The sequence below is a fragment of the Nipponia nippon genome, unplaced genomic scaffold (genome assembly GCF_047370975.1).
Source record: "Nipponia nippon isolate SJK-2023a ecotype South Korea unplaced genomic scaffold, ASM4737097v1 scaffold_4, whole genome shotgun sequence".
Taxonomy (NCBI): domain Eukaryota; kingdom Metazoa; phylum Chordata; class Aves; order Pelecaniformes; family Threskiornithidae; genus Nipponia; species Nipponia nippon.
The window spans coordinates 99414046-99437301 of NW_028262358.1; the positions used below are offsets into that span (position 1 = coordinate 99414046).

Sequence of the window (23256 nt, forward strand, 5' to 3'; positions counted from 1 at the left end):
AGGGTAAGATGCAAAAAGAATTTCTGGACTTTTTTTCAGTAGCATCTTGCTGTGTGACCTTGAATTAAAAAATAGACTCCCTGGTTGATCGAGTGCCTGTTGGGGTCAGTAGAGGAACTACAATTCACTACACTGAATTTTGAATACAGCTTCAACCCATAATATCTCTCTGTGTGTAAAATGGATTTAAAATTTATCGCTTTACTATGGTCATTGATTGCTGTTGCCTCTTAGATACTGACGCATGTACCTGGGCATAAAGATGGAGAGTTGCAAAGTGTTACTGTGGGAAGTGAATTTCTTAATGAAAGTTTAGTGGCGTATGGAGCTCAGCAATTTGCACCTCTGAGAATCATGATCTTCTTAGGGAAGTTTGGAGTAAATACACATGGAGTGATGTCTCTGTATATACATGTATATAATTTAGTAAAAGACCAGATGTCACAGATGGCTTCCACATGTGCAGATTTATTTGGTGAATATATATGTGTGTGTGTGTATATGTATGTGTATGTATGGTTCTCAGTTTTTCATTTGTTTAACTGAAAGATATCAGTCTTCCAGTTAAAAATGAAAAACTAAAAGAATAAAATCTAGTCTTCTTCTAAGAACTGAGCTATCACAATCCTGCTACTGCTTCAGAGCCAAGGTGTCATTGTCAGCTTTAGGTCTAGCCAGTATATTTCAAGGTTGGTTGCCCTCTTAGAGGAGGAGCTGAGAATCATTAACTGTGCATCTTTCAGAACTAGAGAATCTCCTTTCTCAGAAAACACAAGGTGCATTAAAATGAAATTTCTTATCAGTGCATCTGGTTGGCCTGGCAGTGAACACAGTCAGGATCTGTCATTATAGTTCACACAGATTGAATCAAACCCCTGTGAAAAGAGACTATAATATTTTCCTGTAGGGGGAAAACATAGATGATAAATCAAAATACATCTCATTATTCCATATTCAGCAGAGACAGTAAACCATTTTAAGAACTATTGCCTTCTGTGATGCTGTTGAAATGTTTAAAACTTGAATTAATATTAAAAAAATGTTTGTGGGTTATTTTCTTCTGTTGATAAGCAAGATTTTCTCATAGAGGACATCATCTATGTACCCTGGAGAATCTAAGTCCATTTTTACAATGAGAAAATCATTACTATGTGATTACTGAGTTTTCCTTTACAAGCATCTTCCCCCTCCCAGTATTTACTGTATTTGCATAAAGTGCTTTTTGGTAACAAAGAAATATTCTGGTAATGTTCCAGTATATTGTATTATTCTGTGTTATTCTTTCCTTTCTTGGCAAAAGATGCAAGCATTAGAAGATGTTTTTCCAGAAGTGGTGTCTGGCCACTCAGCTAGCTCTCCAGAAGGTATATTGGCGGATTGGAGGCTCCTTGGTTGTCTGCCATAGGCTTAAAGAACTATTTAAGTGCTCTGTATTGATTTTCTGTCACTTTTTGACAAGTTTCCTCTTATCACTGGTAAAAGTACATAGTATTCTTACACTTAAGGAAAAGGTAGCCGAGAATTCATCAGAAGATTTAGCCGTGTAACTGTTACAGCATCATATGTCCATATTGTCTGCAAAAAGTATCTTTCTCATGTTGGAACCTCATAAATTCCAGAGAGTGTTCCATTTGTTGTTTTCAGTTTTTCCTTTTTTAAAGCATGAAAAAAATTCGTGGTATCTCTGTGACACATTGAAATCACATATTAAATATCATGCAAAAAGGTGATAATGCCTAAAAACCGTGTTTCAAAATAATAACTTTCTTGAACTGTTGAAAAATGTAATGCTACCTGACAGATGAAGGAAAAAAAAAAGCTGTCTTCTAACTGGGGCATGATTCTTCAAGGTACGTGAAGCTCTTTTTGATCTGGGAGTGAATGCTACCTTTAATGTAAACAAGAGAGAGCCTGAGAAAAAAACTGGCTTAAGCAGTACAGTAGCCTGGATAGCAAATGAAGAAGAAGGAAAAGGTCATTCACTTTATTCCTCCATTCTAATATAGTATGTTTTGAATGAACTGTGCTTCTCCTTTTCCTCCTCAAAAAAAGATTATGAGAAAGTACACCGTGGGTATAACACCTGCCTTGATACGAAGTGACAGACGTCCCAGAGGTGAAAGCTCAAGACGAATATGTCAGTGCTGAGCACCAGCAATCTCTGGCAGCCAGGACCAAAGTCCTGGATGAGAACTCAGGAGACCATAACAACTGTCCCACCCTGATATTATCTAACTCCTGCTCTGGAAATTGGCAAGCAAATGCTAGCACTTAACAGTGTTTGTGTTATGAAAGTTTAAAGAGATTTTTTATATACACAGTAAGTCCTTTTGCAATGCTTCTTAGAAAAAAACCCCAAACCTAGAACTAAGGAAAAAGAATCCTGGCTTTGCATGTTGTGGTCACAGAAATCTTGTACTGAATATCCAAAGCCATCTGCGCTTGGGAGCTCCCTTAGTTTGCCTTCATGAGGAAGGGGCTGAACGGGCATTCATGAAATCCCCCATACTTTTTTTTTGCCCCTGCACCGGAGCTTCTGGTACACCCAGGAATCCAGCAGCCAGCAGCTTTCTCAAGGGCAGTTCCTTCTTACTCAAACTAACAGAAACACAAAGTTCAGTATTCATTTACAGTGTTCACTGTAAATAGATCGCTGCTAAATTATGAATCAAACCTTGTGTGAGCACTAGTGTTTATTGGAGGTGCCTGCCATATACCAAGAGGCATATATACCTCTGAGATGATATGTAGGCAGCTGCTGGTGTTACCTACACAGTACCAATTGGCAAAAGTAAACAGCTATTAAAAATTACTGTCAATGCTCCTTTAATAAGTAGGTGTAGTAGATAATAAGTAGGAAAACTCACTTGTTTTGTGGGTAAACTCAGGCAGAGTCTGCCATGAGAAGGTAAATTTTATAAAGCTTGACATAGAAGTAGTTTAATATCATATTTCCTCACAATTACATCATTGCCTTAAGGATGTGTTTGCATTACGTGCATACTGGCAAAAGCTTGAGAAATCTTAGAATACTTTGATAGTAACTCACTAGTGAATCATTATGATAAGTTCTGCTGGTTGAGAAGTTGATAGCATAGCCCTGACCACTGTAACATCGTTTATTAAAAACTGCATGAAGAGGGAGTAAGCCAGTATTTAATGTACATTTGGTGGTCAGCTGACAAGAAGTAACTGGGAGCTATGCTTGATAAGGGAGCTTGTGTTATGGCTGTGAAAGTTCTGCTGACTCCTGAGGGGGAGACTCCAGCTCCTGTTTGCCATGAGCTGGAGCCCTTCCTGAGCCTGCACATAACAAGAATCATGAGAGATTAATTCCCAGCAGGCTGAGGGGTGTTGCTGCTGAATGTAATGCAGCTGAACTAAGTTCCCAGCTATGACAGAAAAAGGAAAAAAGCAGTACACTGGAAAACAGGTGTCAGAACTAAGCATTTTGGGATGTTAAAGGTTTTTGACAACAAAGAATGGCTCTGTGACAAGACTACATGTGGAGAATTTTGATGCATATTTGGCTTATGACAGATTTGCCTTCAACAAGTATTCTCTTTGTGGAAGAGTTAGTTTTCACCTGAACTGTTAGCAAACCTTATAGACCAATTGAAAAAATGGATAACAGGTAATAAATGGTGGCTATCTTTCTGCCTGTGGACTTTGTATGAGTATTTTATATATATATATGCGAGTATTTTATATATATATATGTAGCTGGAACAGTATAGGCTCTATATCTGTGGGAGTGCTGTGCAGCCATCTAGCCAGGAACAAAACACCTGGTATAGATATGTATGTCCTGCTGACCAGAGTCAATAGGAGAAAAAGTAACTGAAGCCTTCTTGTCTCCTAGTTACATGTTCCTGTGTAGTACAGTGGCATAGGACTATGATTAGAGAAGAAGCATTAATGTTATAAAACAGAAAAGAACTGCTACCTAGATCATCTCTTTCAGAGATTAACTTTTAGCTTTTAAGCAGAGTAGAAGGCAGTAGGGACAATGTTAAAATGAGAGAGGCAAATTCCACTGAAATTATAAATTTTAAATTTTATACAGTTTAATAATGTTACAGTGTGAAGTCTAAGAAAATGGAGATGCAGTTTGCATTTTGGGTTGGGATTTTTTTTTGCTTTTTACAAGTTAAAGGCCAGATGGTATCTGTATGGTGTTCTTCTGCAAAGTGCAATCCGTAGAAGTTTCATGATTTTTATTGGCTTTTTCTCTCTTTCCTTCTGCTTTCCTCCCCCAGGTCACACCCATGGCCTGTCTGCTTTGGCACACGTGTAACTTGTCCATTCACAGAGTCCGTACAATATATTCTTTCATTTCTTTCATGTGATAGATAGATACTTCATTTGTTTGGGTTTTTTTTCTTTTTTTTCTATCTGCAAATGGCTTTTTTTAAATCTCATTTTCATTTTCTGTTTTTTTTTTTTTTTTTTGTAATTACATTTCTGCTTTCTTTAAGCTGTGTCACACTGTACTGTCTGTGTGTGTTTTTATCCATGTCTTCCTTCTACTTCAGTCTCTCCTGCTGTTCTTGCAATGCTCCTGTAAATTGGAGGTGCAAAAGCCAAGTATCTCCTTGGGGCTTGAGGTATAAAGTGAGGTACTGGAGGATGCACAGGCTGTAGCCTGGCTGTTGAGAGCTGCATGCATATACCATTACCACTATGTGATCATTCTCCCTGTGGTTCATCCGGTTGCTGAGTTGTGTGAGAGGGAGAGGACTGCTTGGAAGTGGTGGCAGATGCTGAGCGGATCTGCTAGCAGAAGAACTCATATACCCAATCTTGTAGGGGATCTTTAGTTGTGTGGTGAGAAGAAGCTCTGACATATCGACAGGGGAAATCTTCACCTTTCTGGGAACACTGCTCTTTTCTACTTTGAAGCTGTTACTAGAGCTGGAATAATCTGATAGAAAAAATAGTTACTCTCTGGAATAAACTTGCCTGTTTGAACTCAGTTTCCTACCTCGTGCATATAGCAAATGTCAGGCCCTTACTGTGTATCCCTTCCTTTACTGCTTAAAAATTGAGGCTGTTTCTTTTATTAAACAAGTTAGAGTTGGCTAGAGATACAACTAGGTGAAATTTAATTGTTAGATATATATATATAAGATGTCCAACTTATCTCTTTATCCCTTCAAATCTAAAGACTTCAGCTCACCTATCTATTGTAACAAAACAGACCATTCAAAGGGTTGTAGTTGCCCTCTATAAATATGATGGGGTAAACAACAGGGAGGAAAAAGAAAAACTTGTATCAAAGGACAATGTTACTGTACCAGCAGATGGGTATAATCTGACCACAGGTAAACTGCAATGGAAAACAAATGGAGAATGACAATAGCTTTGCCTCTGTTACACAGAAGAGCCTATGGCAGCTGCCAGCTCCTCATCTATAACTGTTCTTGTGGTAAACGCTGCCTATGGATCCACAAATGCCTGGAACAAACCCAGGAGTGTATGTCATGCTCCTACTAATTCCCTGTAGCTCTTTGAGTAAGTCCTGTGCTTGTGTATACAAATAGTTCTACTGTTTTTCTCCAGAACTTGTACATTTTTTTTCATATGTGTAGAATTTCTTCTACTAATATTTGTTAACTGAGCTACAGTTCACTTGGTACACCAAAGTAAACTACTGAGCAGAGGTAGGAAAATATTTTCAAATTAAAGGTTTTTCTTTGCTTGTTCAGATAACACCTCTTGTCAAAATGGAAGCTGAATGCGAAGGTCTTCACCAGTCGGATGAAGAATGGTATTACTCCAGAGAGAACGCATGAGAACGCATGAGAGCAAGCGCCAGCAGCTCCCAGCTGTGTGGGAAATGGGTTCTCATGTGGGCTGTTGAAATTGCTGATGATATTCAACTGGTGCAAGGTCTTCTCTGCTTCTCCATGCCAGTTCCTGCAGTTCCTGGAGTACTGGTGAGGCTCTGGTAGGCAAAGGCTGGTGCTTTCAATTTATAAACTCTTAACTTCAGCCTGAAAATGAAACAATTTATTTTTGAAATATTACATCTCTGTGAAATTAAAAACATTTCCCATGCAATTCTATGTTTAAGTTCTACTGCTTTTAAACAAACCTTTAGGAATGTAGTCCTAAAATGCTGTCATTTCTGGTAATGCAGATACCTTTCATATAATGTGGATTATCTGAGGGAGAGTGGGGTTCTTGTTCCTTTTCTCATCCTCAAATTAAAAAGTCCCTATATCAAGCTATTAAAAAAGAGATGTTATTACTGTGGAAATGATAGATAACCTGAGTAGAGATCCCAGGTTAGAGAACTCTATAGGTCAAGCTCAGTACTTCATTCTAATACTGAAATGCCTGGGAAGGAGAAAACTTTCAATATGTCTGGAGAGTGCTCTGTTATACATCAGTGAAGGTGATACGAACATTTATTCCTTGCAAGATTAGGCAATGCATGCATTAATGGTATTATGTACCATTGACTTCAAGGAAGTCAAGCAGGAAAATCTTAACATCAGTTCCAAACTCTTCAAAATCGAGAGGAACCTTTTCTCAGCTTTGTAGCAATTTCCCATATTTACTCCATCTATTGTGCCCACATGCCAAGTAAAGAAATACTGTGTTTGGAAGAAGTGAAATTTCAATTTCCAGTAAAAATATTTGGATTCTGCAGAACTTTATATGTACATAACAAAATGTTCCTCCATCTAAATGCTTAAAACAAATGTTTAAACAAATTGTCATCTGTTAAAGTGCCCTGAGAGCCCTGGGCACCGGGTGTTGACAAATGGAAATTCATTTTTATAGCAAGTATACTAATGGGAATTCTTTTATGGTTATGGGAGGTGTTCCACCATATCCCTGATGGTCAGCAATCTTGTTTGCCATGCTGGACACATGAAAGAAAGACACATGCTTGTGCAGTTTGGCACGTTGATTTCAGAGAAGTTCATCTGCTCATTTTCCTTGTACATATAATAGCAAGGGGATATTTTCCTCACTTTTCCACTGCCCCAGTTCTTCAGGGTCTTTCTGGAGTCACTTTAAGACTGTGGGGGAAATTCCAAGTTAAATGAAGGATTTCTTTACTTTCACATCTGCATTACAAGTGGGGTCAGCTGATCTCTCTTCTCTGTCAGTCTTAACTTCTGTTTTGCAATTCTTGTGCATGTGGAGTGCACCAGCCTGGCCTCCAGGAGGTCTTTCACATCTGTTTAGATTCAGAAAGCCATATAGGCTATGACCCACCTGAGGCTCAATTCACTTGCCTGCATACAATGTCTATATGTATGTGGTATATGGTTGGCTTGCAGATACTTGAATCTTGGCCAGTGTGCAGCTTGTGCGAGAGGCTGGAACAAGGTCTTCTGTCACTGAGCTGTCAGATATGCAAGCTCTCAGAAATTACTTCCTTTCCATATTTTCATTATTGCTCATCCATCGGATCACTGAATTGGTGAACCACATGTGTACATGCAAGTAGATGAGTAAACTCCTTGGGGCTATTAGACCTGGAAGTACTTGTTGGCTTCAAACTAGGCATGTGTAAGTGCTTTACTGATTTGTGGCCTTCTAAATAGTGGAATAAATATTGCCAAGAGCTGTACAGAGGAAGCAGTGTTTAATAACAGCTTTGTCAAACTTACAAACTTCTGTGCTGGGATAAAATTATCATGTGGTCTTCACTAACAAATGATATTCTACCCATGCATAGGCCTCTCTTTATGTGAAAATGTTTAATTACAGATATAGTTGAGACATCACATTTTGCATGAAATCAAAATATCAATTTAGACAGCGTAGCTAAGTACCAGGTCCTTTTCTAAAGGAAAAGAAAAAAAAAAACCAAACAAACCAACAAACCTAAAACCTTGAACTTCTGGTCAATATAGAGATTACTCAGATCAGTAACAGAAAAATAAATAATTCTGGAACTGAAAGAAACATTTCCAAATGCTTCCAGCTTTTACAGAGATAATAATTGTGACCTAGAACATGAGGAGCTGATCTCATATACTCATATGTTAACTGTTAATGTAAACTTCTACTGTTGTTTTTTCTTTTTTTTTTTTTTCAAATTTTGCTTTGAAACAACAACTAAGACAAAGTTATTCAAACTTTTCTGAAGAAAGAGCATTCACTGTCATATTCCTAGTGAACCAAATCACATCGTGCTCAGTAACAGGATTTCAGTGGTGAAGGAAACAGCTACAAATTCATCCAACTTCAGTGGGCTCCAGCCAAGGTTTCAGAAACAAGTATTGAAATTGAAGAACACAAAAGAAACAATTAGTCTCAGGAATGACTCCACCTTTAACCACCTTTTACTTCTTACAATATTTACACACTCATTTTTAAAGAAAACTAACACCCTGTATGATACAACTAAGAATCAAATAGGTTAGAAACAGCAGGCTCGAAATACATTTTCTGCCTGGAAGCACTGGTTTTGGGGTTTTGTGAAAAATTTTGTTCATAAATTACTGACATCTGCCTTTGACAAGTTACCTGAAACTAAGGGAGTGAATTTGCTTTACTACAACATTTCTGAAACAAAGGAAAACAACCCAATGCAGTTATTAGTACAATATTTTAATGCCATCTTTTCTACTTTCTCACTCTGCATTAGGCTTAATGTTACAGGCCAACAGTCATAGGAAAAAAATGGGATGGTGTCATTAGTGATTTAGATTTCTGAAGGAGCTGCAAAGTTGTTTGATGACATTCCTAGATAAAGCTAGGAACAACTTTCTAGTAAGCAATTTTCCGTGCAATAGAGAGAGGCGAGTTCTTTCTCCTTCTCTCAAGCAGTGGTCACGACCTAGCTGATTGTGGAAGAAATTCCTTTATGATCTAAGGCATGATATTCTGTTTAAAAATATGTTCAGACAAAATATAATTAGAGAGACTTTGGTACTATGAGGAGCACTTGTACACATTGCCTGCAAATGCTATTTGATGAGGTGGACCTCATCTGTGTCTCCTCGTTACTGTGCTCAAGGTAGTGAATGAATAGCTTCAACTCTGTTAAAAGTTCACCTTTTTGTGAATATTCAGTGAATTATGTACTTTGTCATAAAATTCACTTCTCGAACTGTTTAAGACGATTGAAGTTCAGTCCTGCACAGAAGTCAAAGACAGTATCTTGTGTTTGTGCTTTAAGTGTTCATTTTATTCAGAAGAGAAAACAGATGCAGCTCATTAATTGAAAGTGCAAACATTTCTGAGCTCAGGAATGTTCATTCAGCTCTAAAGAGTATATATTCAGTGCTAATATGCATGATAAAGTTCTCTTTGCAATATCTTTCTCACTTGAAAGCTCATTTAACACAAGGTGGCATCCAAATAAATGTATGTGAAGTCATGCTGTCTGAAAGACAGTAGCTTACCATTCCATATCTACTCATATTTTGTGTCCTTTAAATAAAATTTTAGTTAGGGAGAAACAATAGGTTGTTTATGACTTAGTGTATTCTTTCATATTAAAAGTTAACCTAGAATTTGGAGAGGAAAAGTGTATGCTAAACCTATTCAGAAAAAGCAGAGCTTCAAGTGTTCCCAGAGTTACAGCTGAAGGCATACTGCAGGCGTAGTTCCCCGGTTCCTCGTTAGAATAAGTGTTTGTCCAGTAAGGAAAGGGTAGATTCCAGGTCTGAAGGGATACTTGCCTTTCTAGATGAAGCTATTATGCTGGTTTTCTAACTGATTTTTCTTCAAATTAGGGGAGGATACAAATCCATAACCAAGTATTTCCTAATTCTTTGGAAAAAGAATGAATCTTTTCATTCTATGAGTAAATGTATATGCCTCAGTCCCTAATTAATGAATCAGATGCTATAACTAAAAGAAAGCAGGAGTTGGCTTTAATTTGGAAGGGAGATTTCTTCCAAATTGACTGAAGACAAGGCTTGAAATTCCCCCCATTGTGACACCGAGCATTAAGGAAAACAGCTCGTCCAAGAAGTGAAAATTCTCTGGACTCACTCATCACACCACTCTGAGAGTGCGTATAATTGCTCAGGGAGCTGACATGAAGGGGTTTAAGGGGTGGAAAGGAATTGAGCCAGGTCCAGTACAGCCAGTGGCCTCTAGAGCTGCCTTCGGCCCTGGGTGAGGTGCCTGGATTTCCCGAACTAGTAAAGAGCTGTTGAGAATGAGCTGAGAGGGAAAGGTTTAGGAAGGGAACTGCCTTGGATTCTGCCCTGGAGGCACCTCTCTCAGTGCTGACGAGGGCAGCAAAGCATCCATCCTGTTAGCCACATCTGAAGTTAGGCACGATCTTCTTGTGATACATCCCAAGATGGTAGTAATTTCTCTCTCCTATAAAGTGGGCTAATTTTGAAAACACTCATCCAAAATATATGTGAGAGCATTTGATTCCTGCTTGAGACTGAAGGGTTTGATTGGGCTGCAAGAAGGAGCAGGAGGGAGAGAATTACTGTACAGCCCAGGCTACAGGGCACCTACCCAGAAGTGGTGTGTGGGAAAGTGGAAATCCTACTCCTGCTCCCGAGAAGTTTACATGTTTGAATGCCTTTTGTCTACAGAAACAGGTTTTGACAAGAGACCCAACTGCAGTACTTGCAGTTAAATGTCTTAAAAGTCAGACCACAGTGTTGTGCGCCCACCCTGGTGCAAAGGTTTACAGAGTGGCATGAGTTAAACAAGGAGCACTCCTGGATAATCTTTAAACTGGTGTTTTGGCTGTGAATTTGAGCATCTTCAAGCCAAAAGGGTTGAAACTCCTTCCTGATTCCTAGATGCTTCCCCTAGCACCTGGGCTGTGATGGATGCTGCTGCAGCCATCTTGCAGATGGGCTGCTGCAGTTTGGAGGAGATTGTGAGTGGCAGACCTGACTCCAGCAAGGATCCTGGACTAAGGATCAGTGCAGGCTTTCTGCAGAGGACAACCTAGCCCAGGAACCCTGCCTGGCTGAGAAATGAACCAGGTGCTAAGTTTCTCCACTTTGCCTGGCACATCTTCTGCCACTACTGCTCTGCATCCTGGAGCCTGATCAGTCCTTGGGGCTGAACCTGCTACCTTCATACCTCCTCCCAGACAACCAGAATTTGAACTGATAGCACAAGCAGTCAAGGGGGGGAGTTTCTTTCCCCCTCTTGGGGCAGAGTGAGGAGCTCTGAGAGCGTGGTCCCGTCCAGGGGCACTGGAGGTGTTTGGAGGTAGCTGGGCCAGGCACAGACCCCGCCGCAGGGCCAGCAAGGCTGTTTTGTGCCAAAACCTTCTTGGTATGCCCATGCATGGACGAGGAAGATAAGACTTGAATTCAGGCACCAGAAAACTTCACATCTGCTTTTAAGAAGCAGTATCACTGCTGTTGAAATGCTTGGGTAACTTCAAAGGAGAAGGTGCGGCTGAGCTGCTCTCTGCATCAGGCAGTGGCTGGCTGGGGAAGGGGGATTTCAGGATTGTGGGTTTTGACTGAAGCATTCAATTAGTTGTTTTGTGGGTTTGGCCAGTTCCAGTGCTGGGCCTGGGCCCAGATGAGCTAAATTACACATAAAAGCAAAAACTTCTGCCCCAAGGTTTATAATTGTTCTCCTATAAAATTCCTCCTGACTACAGTTCCATCCTAAAGGACTATTAAGTTGTTATGTTTCCTTTGGTTCACAACCTGGTATGTTCTTTCATTCCTGAAAAATCAAACAAAGCTTTTGGAGAAAAAAGATACGAAAGAAAAGGGGAAAAAAGTAACAAGGCAGATAAACCCATTACAATCAAACAAATAAAATGCATATGTTTATAAAAATGGGAGATATTACAAAAGGCAGTCAGAACGCCCAAAGACTTATTCACTGCTTCAGCCAAAACTTTTGTTAAATAACACAGCACAAAAAAACTAGCTGAGAAATTACATAGATAAATAGTTTAAAATCTAATTATGAGACAGAATATACATTAAATGAATAACAGTTGGTTTTAGTAGTTGCGGGGGTTGCTGTTTTCTTCCTTTTTTTTTTTTTTTTGGCAAAATGGGAGATGTATGACTATGAAATGCATCATTTCTGTGATGGAAACTGCAAAGAGTGCTTTACTTGTGTCCGATTTCTCACCCAGCTGTTTCATTCCCTTGTCCAGATTCCAAATTTTCTCCAACCCAGATATGGATTTCTCACTGAACTTATCTTTTCTAAAATCTGTGAGTTAAACTGCTTAACTTTTCCATACTCTTCATGATTTTGTAAATCACTATCACATCTGTCCTCAAATATCTCTTTTTCAGGTCCTAATCTACTTAATGGTCTTTTGTACAGGGGTCTTTCTGTATCATCCTCATTCCCTCCTTCCCTGAGCTTTTCTTAGTTGTATGATATCCTGAAACGTATGATGTCATGGCATGATTTATGTTTTCTAGATTATGTTACTGTTTTCTGATGCATTTTCTTCTTTTATTTTAGTAATTCCAAATCATATTTGGCTTTTGGCTGTGGCTGAGCTTTGAGTTAATGTTTTCACAAGTATATTCAAAGTAACTATGAGTTCTTTGATGAGTAATAAGAAATTCAGACACACCTTTGTATATCTGTGCTTAGGAATTTTTTCTCCCACATGCATAATTTTTCACTTACTGGATAATGGCTTTCATCTTCAGGCAATTTAATTGCCTGGTAACTCATACTAGTGAAAATGTTTTATTTCTCTATTCAGCCTGGTTTAGATTTGATGATCCTGAGTATATCTGTGTCATCCGTGAATTGGGCAACATCTGTGAACTCATTATTTATTCTATTTTCCACATAACTTCTGAAAATGTGGAGCAGCAAGAAAGACCTGAGAGTAGATTCTTCCCACCTCAGTGTATTTATTTGTTTCTGCCTAGCTTTTTGTCTTTTAACAAATGACTAGTCTCCTAGAAGACTTTTTCTCTCAGTGCATGATAGTTTCTTTTCTTCAGCTTAGCAAGGGATTTTGCTGAGAACCTTTGAAAAATCAGGCACCCTACATTCCAATGATCATTCTCATCTGCACACTTTAATTCATGACTTTTGGTTGTCTTGCTATGGTTTTACATTCACAATTTTATTTTTTTTCCTCTGGTTAGATGTTGATTTAGTTATTTAAACTGTTTTCTTCATTTAAATATTTTTATTTTCTCCTTTTCTGTTATTTATCTATAATTATCTTTTTTCATTCCTTTGCTAAGATCCTAACTTGCTGTTTAAAATGTCTGCATTATGCCTGCAAACCTTTTTAGCCATTTATTTTAGTTTTTTAATGAGTCCTCCTGTTTAATTGTTCTCCTCAATAAAGTTAAAGTAGAAGCAGATCTGGGGGAAGAGGAGAGGGACTTTTCCATTCTACAAGAATGCTGAATATGCACTGTACTTTTTATATTTTTCTGTAGCTGCATTTTGATTTTTGTCCTATGAATTACTCAGGAAAACCCATAGTTAATTTTTATGGATTTTCTGCCTAGATTTTGGCAGTCACATAGTTATATTTTGTTCTGCTTGGAATTTCGTATTTTTTCTATTTCCTCCCCAAAACATGCTTTAAGTTATATAAACTTGTTGAAAGCATGAAAATAGTAAACACGATTTTCTCCATGGAGTACTTTGAGACTTCTGTGTTACACAGTCCACGTGTACTATAAGGTACTACTATTATCATCTAGCTCAAATGCATTGTGAGTGTCTTGGAGAACATCTTTAAACAATAAACCCTTCATATTTCTGCTGTATTTTGATGTGCAGCATAAAATACCTTAAATGATATATTTAAGGCATGTCAATTTTATGTCTAAACATAAGAAGTTTTCACTGTGTTTTGAAGATATAGTAATATTCTGATGCAGAGGAAAAATGGAAAGATAGTAAGATACAAGAGATATAAAGTACTCTCCAATGACTGGAAAATTTAAGAAATTCTACTGAAAGCAGGAACAGGCATATTTCTGTGCTCTAAAAAGGGGCATAAGTGTGAGGCATAAGTGTGCAGGTGTAAAATCAGAAAGTTGAAGATTCAAATAGACTTAAAATTATTAAGAGACAAAAAAGAAAACTTAGGTTAACAGAAGGTTTGGCTAAAACTAAGTACTTTATTGCAATTCTTATAATTAATTTTAATAAGAATATGGGACACAAAAGGAGAAAGGTCAGTTAGTAAATATTTGGGTAAATACAGCATGATATGAGACTATCGAGTTTACTTAGGGAACAAGGTGAAACAATTTCTGAATCACTGTGCTCTTCTCAGGGAACTCATGGAGGGCTAGGGAATCCCTGAGAACTGGCAGGAGGGAAAAAAATTATGTTTAACATAGAAGGAAAAGTAGTTTTGAGTGGGGCTTGTTTACTGAGAAAATAGTAAACTGATAAAAAAAATGCAAATTTTGCTTGTCAATAAAATGTTTTCTCAAACAAATTTAATATCCTTCCTTGATAGAGCAAGTAGTCTAATGGACAAAGGAAGCAGCATTTGTGATATAACTTGTCTTTTGTAGGCTTTAGGTCTGCCCCACATGGGACTGTCATGAACAAATTAGGAAGTATGGTTACTGTGAAGTGGATACAAAACTGTATGGAGAACTATGGTCAAAAAACTGTTGCTGGTAGCTGGCTCTCAAGGTGGCATATCAGTGAGGTGACACCAGCCTCCCCTGCGGCTAGTGCCCTTCTAAATTTTCATGTGTGACCTGTGCGTGGCACTCGAAGACAGTGAACTGGCAGAGGTTAGAGAAAACATAACTGCAATTCGAAATGACATTACTAAATTGCAGGAACAGTCTGGAATCAATACAATGAATGATAACTTGGTAACTTCATGGTCACCTTAACAGGAATTGCTTTCTAGCTTCTCATCCTTCACTCACTTCTGCCTTTTAGGAATCCAGTATAAGAGAATGGTCATTCTCTTTTGTATCCAAGAATTGCTCATTACACTTTGATAGTTTCTTCTCTGTGTGAAATTGATCTGACCATATGTAGACATAAACATTACAGACGGTTTTATCTGAACTTGTAATCCATAGTCAGGAGAGAGAAATAAACTGTGATTTTTCTAATCTTAAAGTAAATATCCCAATTAGACTAGATTAAATCCTTTCTAAAAGTGCCTGTTTTAGTCTACTTGAATGCTAAGAATTGTTATGTTGGAAGTAGCACCTACATTGGAGGTATATTAAAAATAGGCAAGATGAATCCTTCTCTCTGGCTGAATCTGTATTAGAAAGTGAAGCACTGCCAGTGAATGTTTTTGTGCCAGTGAATTGCTGGAAAACTCCTTGGCATGATAACTGATGTTCTCCCACGTAATTTCCAGGTACAGTTCAGAAGTGAAAACACTCCAGAGACCTTTCTTACTAAGCCGTGAGCATGCAAACACCATGGTTTAGATACTAAGAGAGTTCATCAGATTAGACATGGCCAATTCCATACCAGTTGACCTCACTGCCTGAGAATGTCACTAACTCATTTGCCTGGGAAAGTTAATACATTATTAATTTACCAGTATAGAAGCGTTCATTTGCCCTTTATACTTTAGAGCTCCCATTAGCACCAGCTCTTGTGCTTTGGATATTTGCACTAGTTGCCCACACAAAGGCTTTTGTCCGCTTGTTACTGTTTTGAGTATCTACAGGCAACCACTGTTGTCCTTACCAAAAGTGTGGTTGCTATTTTCCTCTACCCTAAATCCTACATGAACATATATAGCCATGATTTCCAGGTAACACCTAAATCATCTTCCTACTGTATTTTAACTCTGAAGAAGTGAAATCTTTGTGAAAGCTATATCCAATAAATCTCTGTTATTCTAATCAGGTCATCATTTTGATGGTATGAAGGCTTCCAGATTTTGCTAGTACTCTTTGCTTTAGGATGAAGCCATGTTAGGTATTCAGCAACTTGGCAAGTGACCTTTTTTTTTTTCTGATTCTCATGCCACCTTAATCAATAGCCCTCAATGACTGTAGTTTCTTCAAACGTTTCAGATGACTGTATCCAAAAAGACTCCTTCCTTTCTTTTCGGGGGTCACACCACCTCTACTCAGCAGTCTCTTCGCAGCATAGAGAAGGAAGCCAAAGTGCTACCAGAATAGGTATGCACATAGGCAGGGTATATTTTCTCTTCTCTCTGCTGACTGCTTTTATTTTGTCCTTCTATCCCCAAAAGCATGTGTGTACACCATATTATCCAAAAGAGGTCAGTCATTGTCTAGCTTTTTTGTACATATGAAAGAGTTGAGGAGAATATAATCTGAGCTTCTGGCTCTAGTAATTTCTGATCTGCTCACTTTTAGTCCCAGAGGAATTGTCCAGTGTACATGTGGGTTAGTAGCGTGATGGAGTAGTTTGTGATTCAGATGAGCCCTGGCACTTTTTCTGTAGTGGATTTGGGGCCCTTTGCAGTGGCACTTTCTGATACTTCACAAGTCAGCAGATCCATTCTTTCAGCTTCCTCAGCACTGCCTCCCAGAAGCACTGCTCTTCAAAATATATAAGCACCACTACAAAGAAGAAGCAGAGTCCTTAGGGCATTCTTTTTTTAAATCAGTAGCGTAGACTCCTTGCTGGTCACCAAGATAGCAATCTGTTATTGGCCTTGGCTACTGGCTGCTGGGGCTAAGCAAGCAGCATTTCCTGCCCAAGGAGCAGCCACATTTCTTCTCTCCTGGTGGAGTTGCTTCAGATTCCCTAGATAACCTAGAGCCTTCACACTTCCAGATCTTCTTCTGCCTCATGCAAATATATATTTCTCATGTTTCAGTCTGCCCACTTCCTTCTCGAGCTTTCCTGCTGTTCTTGAGAGGGTCTACTAACAGCAACTCTTGTAATGGACTTTTTTATTTTCTTTTCCTTCCTGACTTCCAGTGGATATAAGACCCAGTCTTTAAAAAATCTTAATCAATATGTGCTTATATTTCTTGGAATTGCTGTTTGCACACAGCTCTCACAGAAGCAGTGGAAGACCTGCCAAGGAGATGCCTGCAATGAAACATTGAGGCTGCATCATTTTTGTCCTTGCATATTACTGTGATCTTCATTTTCCTGTTCTGTAACTCTGACAGGAAATTTCTCTGCAGCTACATCTTCACTTTCCTTTTTTTCCATGATTTTCTTTAGGTGGTTACAGAGAGGGAAATGCTCATTGGAGCCTAGAGTATGTTCCTACAAGATAGTGATTATGGAAATGCATACAAATAAGTGGTTATTACAAATGGATCTCTCCTTTGGGAGTTTTAGTAAATGTTAGTAGCCAGGATCTCTTTTCAGGACAGAGAAACATAGAATAATTTAGACTAGCAAGGATGTCTGGAAGTCATCTGGTCTCTCTGCTCAAAGAAGGGCCAACTTTGAAGTTAAATCCAACTTTGAAGTTAGAGCAAGTTGCTGATCCATAAGATCAGCAGTTTTATTAGGGCCCTTTAGTTATGGACAATGCTTCCTATTTCATGTGATGGCAGAAGCTATAACAATAGCTTCTATTAATCTTCTGCAGTGAAAAAGTGTATTTTTATAGATGTTTTATAGATTCCTGTCATTTGATGAAGAAGCTACAATACTGCCTATGTTAAAGGCATGATGTAGAAGGGACCAGAAACTAGAGCAGAAAAGATGCCCAGGAGCAACAGACGAGGGTAGGCACAGAAAAGCTGAGTTATTGTTATAAAACCACTCATCACCAGTACACCAATCAAGGCAGAAGTAACGGAGATAATAGATAGAGAAAGCTTCCCTTTATTGACCTTTTGCATTGTTGGAGGACACAGTTCCTTCACACAAATCTAATTTTCTAGCTGTGGTATTCTTGAGGGAGGGGAGAGAAAAGGAAAATAGAAAGGGCTAGACTGAGCTTAGCCCTGGGCAAGTAATAAATAAAATAGAAGGGCTCCATACACACCAGACATTCCTGTACAAAATGTGCATCAAAACAGCCTTGGGATATGTGATCTGCTACAAACATCTGTATTTTGTGAGCTTCTACAAACTCATTGGAGCATGCTTATCTTTGATGCTGCTTGAACCAGTTATGTTTTTGGTTGCGTTGAATTCTGTACAGTTATTTCCCTTCTACCTTAGCTTTGCTATTGTCAGATCAGGACATCAAATTAAAATGTAGTCGATACTCAGATCTGCTTTTGAAACTAATAGCTACTGTTGTCCAAAGCAATAGTTAGCATCCTAATAGTAAAACTATTTGCTGGTGACATGGCAGCAAAAAACTTTGGCTTTCTTTGATATGCCTAATTATTAACCAAAGTGAATCCTACCTAATTTGCAAGAATTTACATCGTAGTGTAGTTCCATCATAGAATATCCCAAATTAAACATGAAGGAAAAAGACATTGTCATAAGTCTATCGAAATCAAAAGGTGATCTCAGAACACCATTATAGTCATCCAAGTCCTCAGAACTTGTAAATAACCATACTCGTCAGAATTGGTTATTAGCTATTACACGGAAGATTATTTTATTGTAACGTATTCTAATGTTTGCTATTTTTCCTCTTTTTTTTCTTTTTTTTTTTTTTCCTGTAATTGTTCAAATACGTTGAGGGCAAAACAAACTAGAAAGTTACTTAGCATATGTTCTTCCAAGCACTTAGAATTGCCAGGAACCATCTAATTTCTAGCCAAATTATTTGCACAGTTTGCTGAGTTGGAAAAAAATACATGCAGCTGACACAAAATTAAGCAGCTCCCGTGTGCAGCTGATCTTTGGGAATTCTTACTTGAAAACTCTGAGCTAATAGAACTGCCACATGTGTTGGCTACCAAAATGCATCTTGTTACTTGTTGCTATGGTCATTGCCTATGGAAACTTACTTTTCTGCCTAATGCTAAAACATAGCACTTCTTTCTGTAAACTGGGTAAGGAGAACTGGAAATTTCCTTACCGAGACATGTATTTATCACCCTGGGCTATATTTTAACATGATGTGCTCTAAGTTCACGTATGCTGTCTTTTTTAAACATGTCATTATAAATTTACTGCTTTGCAGTTGAAACACTCCCTGCAATAATAGCAATATGCAGCAAAGACTGTTTCTTCGATTTTTTGGTGCTCTTCAACATGCATGAGTATTTCATAAAAGTCATCAGGATCTTTGAGGAAAACTTGCTTTTAAAGAAAATTATTTGGATAATGCAATCCATAATGATATAGATAACTTGTCAAATCCTTACTACTAGAGTGAAAAATGCATACAATACTTTTGGAAGCTGCTTATGTGGAATTAGGCAGAGAAATATACAGGTCATTCAAAATGTACTGCTTTTGAGGAGCATAAAAGGAACATAGCTTTTTTCCTCTCGAATTCTTAACCAACAGGAAAACTGTAACCAAGAGGAAAACTGAAACTTTTCAGTCTTCTAGTCATGGTGTTTCAGGGACCGTCTGATCATTACTGCGCACCTTGTGTTGCCTTTTATCCAATTTGATTTATTTTTAAGATTCTACCAAGTAAAAATTGCAATCACTCAGTATTTATTTGGCATTCATATAAATAAAAAGCCGAAAAGAACATAAGTAATGCCATATTGAATAAGATCATCTGTCCATCATGCCTGTTATTTTAGGCCTTGTAGTGACCAGTAACAGATACTTAATATAAATTCGATATCAACAGAGTAGGCTTAACCTGCTCATTTCCCTGGAGTGAGTTCTTCATTTAGGACAGTCAGTGGCTGTAAGCATTTCCTGAACTGTGGGTCTCATCTGGACTGCCCTGCTATGTAGCCTCTGACAGATCTGTTCTCCATGAGAATTTTTTAATGCCTTTTGGAACCTTTTGGACTTTTGACCTCTACAACATCCTGTGATAATAAGTTCCACAATTTAATTTTGCATGAGATTTAATTATGTGTGAAAAATTACTTCCTTTGTTTGTTTTAAACTTTCTGCCTGGTAAATAAATTGGGTACTCCCTGATTATTATACTAAGAAAAACAGCGAATAGTGCTTCTCTATTAAATTTCTCCACATTTCATGTTTTTATAGACCTCTAGCACATCTCCCTTTTGTTATCTCTATCCAAACTGAAGAGACTGTCATCTCTTCTTGCATTAAAATGACTTCGTATCTGTGTTCAAAGATTTGCAAGGATACGTAATGATGGAAAGGTGAATGTGATGACGCTCTTTATGACACTAACTCACACTAAAATGACTGTGACTCCATTCCTTTTCCAAATTAGTGGGATTTCTGGCCAGCCAGTCCTTCTGACTACTGGAGTATTTTAAAGTGAGTCTCTACTTACATGTATACTTTTCTCAACATAGCCCTAAGCAGGCAGTTTCCACGACTAGCGCATGACTTTAACTTCAGAGATTCTGGTTAAATTTCCACTCTGGAATTACTTTGTCACCTTTACTTTCCTCTCTTCAGGCTACAATTGGTGTACTTATCTATGATTTTTTTCTAATCTAAGAATTAAAAAGTGCCATTTAATTGCTAGATACTCTAGACATCGTCTGACCCAATCACTACTAAAGCTACACTATGTCTTCGTGACCTGCTTAGACATTAATAGGTTAGTAATGCAAGTACTTGATTAACAGAACTCGCACCCACAGAAAATGGGATTTCTATGCCCAGCCGCTTTGTGTCACACAGCAAAGACACCCGAGTCACCTGATTTGCAGCAGGCAGCTGCTTTGGGCATTGCTGTCAGTCACAGGCATGTGCAGAAGGAGTTGTGGGAACCGACGGAACCAGAACTTCTATTAAAAGTGCTGTGCACAGGGAAGTAACTCAGATCCCAGATGTGCTGTGTTTTCTTGTATTTCCAAACATGGCACTTTCATTTGTAACCAAAATAGTTGTAACTGCCACAAACCCTATTTTTATCATATGAATGCTTTTACCCTGTTTTGATTAAACATTATATTTTATGATAACATTCAGTGATCCTTTTCCATTAACGTTTTTCAGGTGTATACAAGTTACAATCTGTGAAAGAAAGCAAGTATGTGGGGGGGCAGTCACTGTCTTGGTGACATTAAAGTGCACTGACACCTTGTCAGTGTGAATCTCACTGGGCTTTGGCTTTTATTACATTCTCAGGCCAGGTTCCCTAGGTTTTGCTAATCTTTTGGTGATTCTTGATCATGTTCCATCAAGTTGGGGCCAAGTTTTAAGTACTCTGGAAACTGGACTTTGTTCAAACCTTAGAATAATTTATAGTTTGGGACAATATTTATATAAAACTTACTTTGATTCAGCCAGAATTTGGTGGATTTGTATGAGTTTTATTTCCAGTTTTATATCCTATTTGAATGGATATATGTAACTGGAATCTGAAGCCAATGAATGCATATGCTTATGGGGAAAAAAAAAACAACAAAACAAAAAACAGAAAAAAAATGCTTAGCTTAACTAAAAGCACTAGCTCGTTTTGCCCATTTCCATGAAGCAAAGAGTGAGATGTGTAGTTTTCTTCCATTCTACCTTATAAAATTAACAAGGTTCAGGGATCCATTGCAATGTAATAGTTTTCTGGCAAAGTGAGATGATGTTCTAATAGGATCACACTGTAATCTTAAATTGTTCTGTGCCTATAGGGGTAAACATATGTATTGTACACCTACCCTGTCAGTACAAATCTCTCCATGATCCTCCTACATTATCTAGAAATAATGTAGCACACATGCTAGAAAACATCTGAGATCTATTTTGGAGTGGAACATGTAGTTCTCTCACACACAACATTTGGAATGATTTGCCTCTTGTATGAGAAAATGTTTCTGGCTCAGAAAGAGGTCACATAGACCACCAAAAGACCTGGACAATTTGACTGAAGGCCTACATTTGAGGGAGGGCGCACAATTGCAGAAGTCCACAATCTTGTCATCTATGCGTATGTTTCTGGGTGACTTCTCACTGAAGGTTTTCAGCTCAGCCTGTGAACAGTTCCTGAACTAAAAAATAGACCCCAGAATTCTAAAAAGTAGTCCATGTAAAAGTCCGTGATGTGCCTAGCATTCTTGAGATGGAGAGGCTTGGGTATGAGCAGGCACAAGCACCTGTGGAGCTGGGGCCAGTACACACTACAGGGTGCTAGCAGTGTAGGTGGAAGACACCAACTGGTCCAAAGGACACATAAAGGATCATGAAAGGTAGTATAGATGCAAATGATAATTTAGTTCTTGTCTGCCAGGTTAAGTCAGTTTGCAAGATCAGGCCTCTTGGCTTAGCACAGTTTAATTCAGAAACAGACTTAAGACAATGGAAATTTCTCAGGAGATTTTTTTTAATACAAACTTTATCTCTCAGTTTGCTTTGTAAATTGCCCACAAAGCATTGTTTTCTCAGATCTATATCCAATATTCACTTAATTATTTTGTAAAAGCAATGTTGATCAATGGCTTTTGCAAGGACAATTACAGTGTGTGATACTAACACATCAGTTATAGTAACTAGCAGTTATAATTATCATATCTCAGTGATACTAGCTGCTTCAGTTTAAATTCAGAGGATGACAGGTCTGTTTCTTTGAAAATATCTTACATAATTGGATTTTGAGGCTTTGGGATTGTATTTAATAAGTGCTTTCAATCAATATTCTGGAATATTTATTTACAGTCAATCTTTGTGATGCAAATTGAAAACAAAATCAGTGTAAGCACAGTTGAAATGAACAATTACAATATTGTAAAGTAACCATTTCCTTACAAAAGGGACATAAACTTTTAGAAGCCTAAAATTCAATGGAATTTAATCTTATTAGGCCAAATTTTGAAAGAGGTGTGCAGATGCATACAGGAATACATATAGGCTTGAATATTTGTATGAAGTCCCATCAGGCTGAAAAAATTCGTAATTGACATCTTTTCCCCATTAGTAGACACAACTTTACCTTATTATTCACATATTCACACCCACTACTGTACATTAGATTAATTTGCCTCAACTGGGCCCACAGTCATTAACTGAAGATTGCTTGAGGATGCAATTAAAATATATTATAATTGTTAAAAGCGTTACCTGAGCTGCTGTTTTATGTGAACACAGAGACTATTTGGGTAAAATTTAATATTTAGCCAGGGAAATACAGCAATGAGAGAAATTTTATATTCTCTAGAACATAGTTTACAAAATCACCTCTGCTGTGGGAAGCAGAAATTATTTTTCAGGTTCAGCACTAATATGCTGGAAAGTACAGGTGGCCGGTACTTCAGTTTTTCTCCAGCATATGTCTCAGGAATGTCAGTATTAAATTAACGGTACTTATGATGAGATTGTCTATTTATGATAATGTTACTTACTTAACCTTTACTCTGACATTTGATTTTTGTAATTCAGAATTTGATA

General features: G+C 38.0%; 1 long non-coding RNA gene across 1 annotated transcript; it reads left to right on the plus strand.

Annotated features, from left to right (window-relative positions):
* Window positions 1–3455: 3455 nt before the first annotated feature.
* LOC148053449 (uncharacterized) lies at window positions 3456–6063 on the plus strand. The gene is made up of 2 exons (XR_015708051.1): window positions 3456–3634; window positions 5709–6063. It is a non-coding gene; the product is annotated as an uncharacterized LOC148053449 (long non-coding RNA).
* Window positions 6064–23256: the final 17193 nt, after the last annotated feature.